Here is a 9045-nt window from a genome sequence, read left to right as displayed (position 1 = left end):
GTTGGTGTATTAGGCGTCCTCAGCAGATGAACGTAGAGCCGTCAGGTTCCATCCTTGCTCTGTACAGGGCGCGTAGCTCTGCACTCCTTGCCGCTCCTGCCAGCAAGCGTCACAGTTGCACTTTGCTGCCTGCAACACGCAGTACTTAGTGGGCTGGAGGGGCTGTTCTGCCAACTTGACAGGTGAGCAGCTCAGTTCCCTTAGCTGCCTAATTTGTCTCCTTGAAACAATCACTTCAACACTTGGTTTCTTTATTTTATACCCTTCTGCATATCTCCTGGCCTGCGAGCCATTTTCAGCTAGCAACACAGCTAAGTACGGTGCTGGTAGAAACCTAGCTGCCATCTCGCTCCGATGTCAAAAGGCTTTTGTAACTTGAACCCCCGATTGTTTTGCCATCAAGACTGCAAGGCGAGGAATACGCCTCTACTTGAACAAACAAGAGACCTGCCAAATAGCTGAGCTGTGCACAGTGATAGGTGGCTGCCTGTGACCAACACCTTTTTCTGCTAAAACCAGAGCACGCTTCCCTTGTGAAAAGCCATCGGCAGTACAGAACTGGCTGTACTGTACTCAGCTCTCCTTGCACCGGCTCCCCAGAGAACGGCGTCTTAGTTCGACTGAAGCGTGCAGCAGCCTGTCGTCATCGCAGCCCCTCGCCCTTGAGCAAGTGGCTGCCTGTAGCAGCGGCAGAACCGCTGCTGCGCAGAGGGGAAAGGAATGGCTTGGCGTCAAGCTCTGCAGGCTGCCTGTGTCCTGTGCAGAGCCGACGACCTTGGCAGCCCATACACAGGGTAAAGCTAACAACCTGAGGAGGAGTCACAGGGTGTAGCAGTTTCTGCAACAACCATACTTCCCAGCCTGCTGATGGAGCACAAGGCACTTTAAAGCAGCAGGAAAGAACAAGGATTCCCTAGCAAGATGGCAGGAATAACACGGACAGCCTAAAGCATTTAGCCAGGCAGGGCTTGCAACTAACCTTGTGTCATGGTTTAATCCCAGCCGGCAACTAAGCACCACACAACCGCTCACTCGCTCCCCCCCTCAGTGGGATGAGGTAGAGAACTGGAAGGGCAAAAGTGAAAAAACTCCACTTGTAAGGAAAAGGGGGGGGGAACAACAGAGAGAAAAACCCAAGAAAGACAAGCGGTACAAATGAAAACAATTGCTCGCCACCAACCGACCAACGCCCAGCCAGCCGCAGCCCAGCAGCGGCCCCCCTGCCAACCTCCCCCCTAGTTTTATTTCATGAGATCATACAGTCTGAAATATCCCTTGGGTCAGGTGGGGTCAGCTGTCCCAGCTGTGTCCCCTCCCAAACCCTTGTGCACCCCCAGCCTGCTCGCTGGCAGGGCAGGCTGAGGAGCAGAACAGCCCCAGGCGCTGTGCAAGTGCTGCTCAGCAATAACTAACACAGCCCTGCGTCATCAACGCTGTTTTCAGCACAAACCCAAAACACAGGAGGAGGGAGAGTGGGGTGGGAGTGGGGTGCAGGGGAGTGGGAGGGGGGTGTCAGAGTTTGGGCGGGGGGCAACGGGCAGGTTGGCGGGGCAGGCAACACCCCAGGGGTCCAGGGCAGAAGGGTTACGGGGAGGCAGTGCGGAACACAGGGGGGGTGGGAGGAGGGAGAGGAGAGAGGAGGGCAGTGCGGGCACGAGGTAGGAGGGTGGGGAATATGGGGGGGCATGTCACGGGGAAAACCTCGCACGGGGGAAAAACCTCGCACGGGAAAGGCGGGGCGGACACTGGGAGGGGCGTGTGTGGGTAGAGACATGCGTGGGGGGACATGCGTGGGGGTGACCTACACCAGGGGGTCCACCCGGGACCATCCACAGCAGATAACTCACCTGGGATAATCCACAACAGATAATCCGTTCCCAATAACTGACCCGCACTGGGTAACCCACACGGGGTAACCCACACGGGGTAACCATGAGTGATGTCCCTCAAATGGCTGGTGTCTCACCCCAAATTTTCCCCAAACTCGGGAGTTTTTTGCTTTTCTGTAATACAAAAATTGGGGTTTCTTTCTTTTCCAAAATACTCAATTTGGAGTTTTTTTGGCAATTTTCCACAACATAAAAATTGGTGCTTTTTGCTTTTGCATGAAAATGGGGATATTTTGCTTTCCGGCTGCACAAATCCAGGTGGATTTGGGTTTCCCAGAAGCTCCAAATTGAGTATTTTTCCCCCAAATTGTCATTTCCCCTCTCCCCCCTTTGCAGACCCTGAATCAGGGGTTTTGTGGTATTTTTATGCGGCAGGTCGCGCTCTGTGTGCACGGCCCTGCAGGGGAAAGTCCCCATTGGGGGAACTGGCCCCAAACCGGGATGGGAAAAGGCAGAAAAGGAGAAGGGGGAAGAGGCAGTTTTTGAAAGCGCTTTTATATCTTCAATAGAGAGGTATTTCAAGGGGGGGGTGTCAAGTTTTTAAATCCTTTCTATAAACAGGGTTTCTTTGCATTTTAAAAACTTTACCTATCATAGACATTTACACTTATGTATCTATTTATACATACATATATATATATTAAGGGAATATATTTATGCTTCACTTATACCCCCCTATTTCCCACTTATTATATATAATACCTATTTAGACTATACATCTGTTTAGACTTAGATATTTTGACACTTAAATATCTTTATAGACTTCTCTATTTACACTTACATATATTTACACCTATATCTTTATAGACTTAGATATCTATTTACACTTATATCTATTAAGACTTAGATATCTATTTACACTTTATAATCTCTTAGATTACATATAATATCTATTTAGACATACTATGTAACGTAGTGAGTGTAGATAGCTCTATCTATTCAGACTTTTTTCTATTTTAAATTCCTTTGTATATAAAATATATCATCCTTTTAGTATTTTAAAGTCCTTTATTTTTTAATTTATATATACATGAGTTATTTTTGTATTTTAAAACCCTAGATATGTCTATTTAGAATTTTTTTTAAACGCTAAAATCCTTTATATAATATAGTAGATATAGGTTCTTATTCTGAAATCCTTTTATATATATAAATGAATATTATTTTTCAATACATACAAAAATGAGAGATTTTTCTCTATTTCAATGCCTCACACACATATTTACAGTTTTTAAAATTTTTTTAAATTCCCCCATGAATTTTCAGGCATTTTTGGACTGTGACCCCGTGACCCCCCATTCTCCACTTACCTGCTTCTCCACCGCATCATCACCCCCCCGGTGATGTTGGGGTGCCCCAAATGACATCATCACCCACCCCCCAGGCCCCCCAACACCCCCTTTTTATTCACCCCCAAAAAAGGCACATAATAAGGAAAACAGCTCCAACGGGCAGCTCGTTACTTTAATAATGCCATTTACATATGTACACACACACCCCCCACCAAAAAGGGAGGCTCTGCTAGAAAAATAAAGGGGGGCGGCCTCCCCAAACAGTTGCAGCCCCCCCAGCCCGGCTCCTGCAGGCTGGCGGCTGCCCCATGCGGGATGGGGGCGGAGCGGGCCAGAGTGTAACACATCTCTTGCTCAGGCTCTGCTCCGTGATGTTCCCCCTCCATTCCCCCACTAGGACAGGCTCCCCAGGGCCACAAACGTCCCCGGTCCCTGTTGACCCTGGACTTCCCCCACCAGACAGCCCTTGCTGCCACGCCTGTGGGACACCCGCTGGAGACCAAGCCAGGAGCCTCCGGACACACGGCTGGCCCCTTACCGTCAGCACGCTTAACAACTGGGGTATCTGGGCTCAGGGTATCTATTGAGCACCACAAGACACTTCGAGCGAGACATCTGAAAAAAAAAAAATCCCAAATTATATTTCAGCATATCAAAAAAATTGTACCGAAGGAAGTAGAGGAATTCAGTCAGGATAAGGGATAGGGTAGTAGTTGAGCTAAAGGATGAGTCTAGGTAAACAGGTCAGCTCAAAATACAACACATCCTTTAAAAGCTAGAGTGATTTGAACACTTAAAATCAGTATTATTTAGACCCCTCCTGCCCCTGGCTGAGCCCCCCTGCCCCTAATAGCCCCCAGAGGCCCCCCTTGTCCTGAACCGATTGGAGCGGTGCCCCACCCCTGGCACCCTGCCCCGCAGAGGCCCCGCTCCTGGGGTATATCAGGAGGGCCCTGCTGGGCACCCATTGCCCCCCTCATCATCGGCTCTGTAACAGCTTGGGCAGAGTGTGGCATGGTGAGGGTTGGGGGGTGTGGGGACATCGCATGGGCCAAGGCATCCCAGGGAGTGTGGGATCCCCCGGACAGCACATGGGGCTGTGGGACAGGGGGATGGGAGATGCACCAGGATGGGGACTGAGACAAGCACCAGGGTGTGCTAGAGAGGGGTCGGCCGCATATCAGGGAGGGGACTGCCCCGCCCCTCCCTATGCCCCCCGTGCATCCCCGGTGCTTTCTCCAGTGTCTGCTGGGTGCATCACCAGCCCCTTCCCTGGTACACGCCTGCTCCCTCCCCAGTACACACGGGACATGCCCGAGTCCCCTCCCCAATATGCTGCCAGTCCCTCCTCAGTGCTCTCCAGTGCACACCACGCTCCCCTCCCCAGTGTCTCCAGTGAATCCTCTAGGCACCACCTCAACATCCACGGTGCCTCCCCCATCCCGCTGCATGCCCTGCTCCCTCCCCAGGATGCCCAGGGGCATCCCCCTGGGCCTTCTCCAGTGCATCCCCCTATCCCCATCCCAGGGTATCCCCCAGTCTCCACCACCCTAAAGTTCCCTGGTGCAGCCCCCAGTCCCTGTCACCCTCACATCCCCCAGTGGAACCCCTATCCCCATCCCAGTGCATCCTGTGGTCCCCATCCCAAAACAGGGCCAATCCCTCTGCAGTGCATCGCTCATCCCAGTGCATCCCACTGTCCTGGACTCTGTCAACTTTTCCACAGCCAGCAGGCCTGGCTAGTGCCAGAGGCACTCCCAGGGAGCAGAAGAGGCTTCCTGGGGAGGGGAGGGCGTCAGACCCCTGACACCTAGCCCAGGCCCCTTCTGGGGAGGGTTCCCCCCACCAGTGCCAGCAGCAGAGCCCCCCCATCCCCACCAGCTCACCACCAGCTCGATGAGCAGCTTGTATGAGCCCACCCAGCTGTCCATCGGGGTGGCAAAATCAGTTCCTCTGAGGTGCTTCACAGGCAGCATATGGCTGGTGAATAGGGCAGGTAGGCAAAGGTGTGGGACCCCCACACTCCCAGTCCCTCCTTGGGGCTCTCAGCTCCCCCCATGCTTGCAGGTACCTCCCAGCCCAATTCCCCAGGCCCCCCCAGTGCTTGCAGGTACCTCCCAGCCCAATTCCCCAGGCCCTCCAGTGCTCACAGCCCCTCACCACACCATTCTCCAGACCCCTGGGAGCCTCCAGCCAAACTCTCCAGCCCCTCCAGGGCCTGCAGCCCCCTCTCAGCTCCACTGCTCAGCTCCCCTAGGGCCCACAACCCCACTCCTCCACCCACCTAGGGTATGCAACTCCCTCCCTCAGCTCTGCTCCTCGGCCCCCCTAGGGGACACAGCCCTCCCCCCAGCCCCACTCCCTGCCCCCCCCCCCCGGGGCCAACAACCCCACTCCAGCCCCACTCTCCGGCCCCCCTAGGGCACACAGTCCCCCCAGCCCCACTCCTCTGCACCTCCGGGGGTCCGCAGCCCCACGCCCCAGATGCTCACAGCCCCTCCTCGGCCTGGAGTCCCCCCAGTTCTTCTCCCCGGGGCTTGCAGGACTTGACCTGACCTCCCTGCCCCAGCCCTCAGCTCCCCGGGCCCGCGGCCCCTCACTCACGCTGCGCCGCCGCCACCGCCTGGGTGCAGGCCCCGCCGCGCGCCCAGCTGAAATATCCTCCGCAGCCAATCAGCACGCGGCTCCACCCTATGCGCAGGGCACGCCGGGAGTTGTAGTGCCCGCCCGGGAATGTGCATGCGCACACCTCCCCACAGAGCGCGGATGGCGTTACACGGACCCCCGTGCAATGGTGGTGATTGGGCACTGGTGCAACCCTTGTGCCCGGCATGCTCGCAGCCCCCCCAGTGCTTGCAGGCACCTCCCAGGACCCCCAGTGCTCACAGCCTCACCACACCATTCTCCAGCCCCCTGGGAGCCCCAAGCCTCACTCTCAAGTCCCGCCAGGACCCACAGCCCCGCTCTCCAGGTCCTTGGGGGACCGCAGCCCCCCCAGCCTCACTCCCCGGCCACCCCGGGATGCACAGCCCCCCCCCAAGCCCACTCCCCAGATGCTCAGAGCCTCTCCCTGGCCTGGAGCTCCCCCAGTCCCCTTCCCCGGATCCTGCAAGTCCCCCCTGAGGCCCCCCTCCGTGCCCCCGGTCTCTCAGACCCACGCTGCTGCCGACCTCACTCCGCAGCCAATGAGCGCGTGGTTCCACCGGGCCGCCCGTGCGGGGCACGCCGGGAGTTGTAGACCCCGCCCCGGGAGCGCGCATGTGCACAGCGCCTTGTACAGCGGGGATGGCTGTGCCGAGAGCCCCATGCAATGGTGGTGTTTGCGCAGAGACCCTGGTGCAACAGGGTGGTCGGTGTGTGGAGACCACCGTGCAACAGGTTCCAGTGCACGAAGACGCTTATGCAATTGGTTGGCATGCAGGGACCCCCGTGCAAGGGGACCCTGTGCAATGGTCGCGATTGTGCAGGGACCCTTGTGCAATGGTGGGCAGGTGCATGGGGACCCTTGTGCGATGGTGGTGATTGTGCAGGACTCCTGTGCAATGGTTGTGGTTGTGTAGGGAGCCCTGTGCCATGGTGGTGATTGTGCAGGACCCTCGTGTGGCAGTGGTGGTTGTGCAGGACCCTCGTGTGACAGTGGTGGTTATTTTTCTCGGCAATACCCTTGGGTTCGGGAGCAAAACAGCCGGTGTCTGAAAGCGCCCGGGTGTTTTGGCTGCTGCTGAGCAGCCTCAAGGCCGCCTCCAGTTCCCTCGTGGCTCCCACGGTGTGTGTGCACCCTCCTGCAACAGGTGCGGGTGTGCAAGGAGTGCGATCCGGGGTAGGGGTCCCTCTCTGGAGGCACCCAGCTCGAGCTGGCACCTGAGAACTAATCAAGGAGGAATTAGGAACCTTCCCTCGGACCTGACGTTAACCAGCGGGATCCCAGGGTCAGACCCCATTATGGTGATCGGACCCTGGGGAGGTGACGGGGGGCTCTGGACAGGTTGGGGGGGTTCCCTGGGGAGGAGGGGAGCCCCCACATGCCCTGACTGTGGGGACTGCCCCCAGGAGGAGAGCATGGTGCAAGACTTTAGGGGGACAAGGGCCAGCAGGACCCTGAGGTGGCGGTGCCGGCTCTTCCCAGAGTCTCCCCAGGCACCCGCTGTGCTGAGAGGGGTGGGGGTGGGGGGTGTCTCGGGGCTGGGGGTGACCCTGGGGATGACAGGGGGGACTCCTGGGGTCCGGGAGGGACCCTGTCAGTGGAGTGGGGGGACATTTGGGGTCAGAGGTGTTTTTTGGAGATTGGGGACACCATGTGGGGGTTGAGACCCTGAGAGGGATGACCCTGGGGAGGTGGGGGGCACCGCAGGGAGAAGGGATCCCACCCCCCACACCCGCAGCCACCCCCAGGGGCAGCTGGGACCCCGACTGGGGGACCAGGATGGGAACGATGGAGACTCACCCATGGACACTGCACAGGTAATAAAATAGTTTATACTGCACCCTGTTGTAGGGTCTCCAGGGTGGTCTGGGCCCTGGGGGCCAAGTTGTCACCAAAGTCAGCCCTTCCCAGGGGTCCCCAGGCTGCCGGGCTCCTCTGGCCCCAGCCAGCGAGAGCTGTGTCCTCCCGGCCGCTGGCCACGCAATAGCAGCACCGGCCCACAGCCACGTGGAGACAGGGCTCAGGACAGGGCCGGGGGATGCCTGCGCTCCACCTGGGTCTGCAGGGCTCGGGACAGGGCCGGGGGATGCCTGCGCTCCACCTGGGTCTGCAGGGCTCAGGCAGGGGGGACCCGGCATCCTGCAGCTCCGCTCCCACCCTGGGGACCCCAAACACCCCTGGGGCAGGCGGTGTCCCCAGCGTGTCCCCCTGACAGGGATGGCCTGTGCCCCTGCACACCCGTGTGCGTGGCAGGGCGGGGGCCGTTGCTGTCCCTGTCGCTAGTGGCAGCTGGCACGGGGGGAAGGTGACAGTGAGGGTCCCTGCCAGTGGCCTGGAGCTCATCACCACTGCGGGGACAGCGGACAGGCAGGGCCAGCACCAAGGAGCAATGGCAGCACAGCCCACTCTCTGGGGGTCCCCGCCCCCTGTCCCCAGGGGTCCCCTCCATCCCCGTTTTCTTGGGGGGAACACAGAGCCCAATGATCAGCTGCAGGGACAGGGGATGGAGGGTTGCCCCGGGGATGGGACAGCACCGGGACACGCCGACACCCTTGGGGGTGCTGCCATGCCGGGGGAGGGGGCACCAACAGGAATGTGGGGGTGTTTTTGTGGGTGGGGGGGGTTCCCTAACTGTTGCAGGCCGGCAACAGTGACAGGAGGAGGCAGGGACAGAGCCTCCCCACCCCCCGGGGTGCTGCCTTCGGCTGAGAGGCAGGGGGATGTGAGATGCACCGGGCTGGGGACCGGATGACGCCTCGGGATGAGGAATGCACCGGGATGAGGGATGCACCGGGATGGGGACCGCGCATGGAGGGGCCACAGCCGGCGCGCGAACGCCGGGCTGCAGTACCACGCTTCGGCTTCGGGGCGGCAGCAGCGAAGGCGGCAGCGGCGGCGGCGCGGCTGCGCACCTGTGCGGTGCCGGCGCTGCAGTACCGCGATTCGGCCACGGGGCGGCAGCAGCAGCGAGCAGCCGCCGGGCGGCGCGTGCACGGGGGCGACACGGGCGCTGCAGTTCCGCGCTTTGCGCGCCCAGCGCCCGCCGGCACCGCGCATGTGGGGCGGCAGCGGCGTTTCCTTACCGGGACGAAGCAACGAACGCGGCGGCATCACCCCGCGGGCACCACAGTACGGCATTGCCGTTACCGGCGGACGGCAGCGCTGGGAAGGGGGGCGCCACCGCGCATGCGCGGCTCCCGAGATGCAGTACCGAACTTTG

At 58.9% G+C, this 9045-nt stretch overlaps 1 long non-coding RNA gene across 1 annotated transcript; it reads right to left on the bottom strand.

The window, feature by feature from the left end:
- Window positions 1-3332: 3332 nt before the first annotated feature.
- LOC142089015 (uncharacterized) lies at window positions 3333-6140 on the bottom strand. The gene is made up of 3 exons (XR_012676079.1): window positions 5786-6140; window positions 5068-5161; window positions 3333-3796 (listed from the first exon to the last, which is right to left on the bottom strand). It is a non-coding gene; the product is annotated as an uncharacterized LOC142089015 (long non-coding RNA).
- Between the last annotated feature and the right edge of the window lie 2905 nt (window positions 6141-9045).

This window comes from Calonectris borealis, chromosome 16 (assembly GCF_964195595.1).
Source record: "Calonectris borealis chromosome 16, bCalBor7.hap1.2, whole genome shotgun sequence".
Taxonomy (NCBI): Eukaryota; Metazoa; Chordata; class Aves; order Procellariiformes; family Procellariidae; genus Calonectris; species Calonectris borealis.
Note: the sequence above shows the minus strand (reverse complement) of the source record. Positions and strands in the feature narration are given on the sequence as shown.